This window comes from Octodon degus, unplaced genomic scaffold, assembly GCF_000260255.1.
Source record: "Octodon degus isolate 3935 unplaced genomic scaffold, OctDeg1.0 scaffold00113, whole genome shotgun sequence".
Classification (NCBI taxonomy): domain Eukaryota; kingdom Metazoa; phylum Chordata; class Mammalia; order Rodentia; family Octodontidae; genus Octodon; species Octodon degus.
Genome location: NW_004524689.1, coordinates 3846545 through 3847672, shown reverse-complemented (window position 1 = coordinate 3847672; position 1128 = coordinate 3846545).

Below are 1128 nucleotides of genomic sequence, written 5' to 3'. Positions count from 1 at the left end.
AAAAGAGAGAGAGAGAGAGAGAAAGATTTACAATTACTAATTTCTAGGTATAAAAGTGAATATTCAGAATTAAAATAAAAACCTGAGTCAAATAAAACCTGCTGTGGTTGAGAGGCATGCTCTGCACTTTGGTTTCTCCAGACAATGAGTCAGTCACCCTCCATCACAGCTTCCTACAGCTTCCTAGTGAGCAGCAGGGCCTCCCCACGACTTCTAGAGCTTAAGCTGCGACACCTCTGCGGTAAACCTACCTCAGCCCAGAGCTTGACTGCAGAGTTTTTCTGGGTGACAGTGACAAATGAATGCCTCTGCCCTTGAGTGTGCGGGCTGTGATAAATGTGTTCCCAGAAACATTTGCATTATTTTTGGTAACGGTTTGTCCTTTTCTCCTTGTTCCCTTTCTCTGTCTGAGGTGCTCAAGTAATTTAGATTCCTAGGCCCACTCCACAGGTCTCCCTTTCGGTTGAGTCAGCGGTAAGACCCACACATTAGAAGCCAGGGCAAACTGCTGGGCAAAGGTGTGCCCAAGAGTGGGGTCACCAGAGCTGGAGAGTGGGTATCTATTGGTGACAGGGTGTCAGGTTGGCAAAAAGAAAAAAGCTCTTGAGATGGTGGTGGTGATTTTTAAAATTTTTCCCAAACAGGGTCTCTCTAAGTCACCAGGTTTCCCCAAGCTGGATTTGAACTTGCAGTCCTCCTGCCTCAGCCTCCCAGTGTGCTAGGGTTAGGTGCATTGCACCGCTGTGCCTGGATATGGGATGTCTATTTTGCCACTGTAAAAACAAAGGCACCCATTTAAAATAGGCTCCAACTTGCTGGCATCTTCAGTTGCCTCCTGGGGTCTGCCCCGCTTGCTTTCACGAGAGCCAGATTGGTCAAGAAATGATGCTGCGCAGCGTCCTGTAGGCCTTCTGGGAATGCCAATCCTGGAATTCTGGCTTGTTCTGATTTTCTATTTGGGGGAGCCTTTACCTTTGCTCGTTTTGACAGCTTGTATTGCACAAGCCAAAGAATTAATGTGGGAGGGCTGGTGAGATGGCTCAGTGGTCTAAAGCACCTACTCAGAATAAGCTTCGCAAAGCACAGGGACCGCGGTTCAATCCCCCAGCACCACATGCCAGCCAGCCC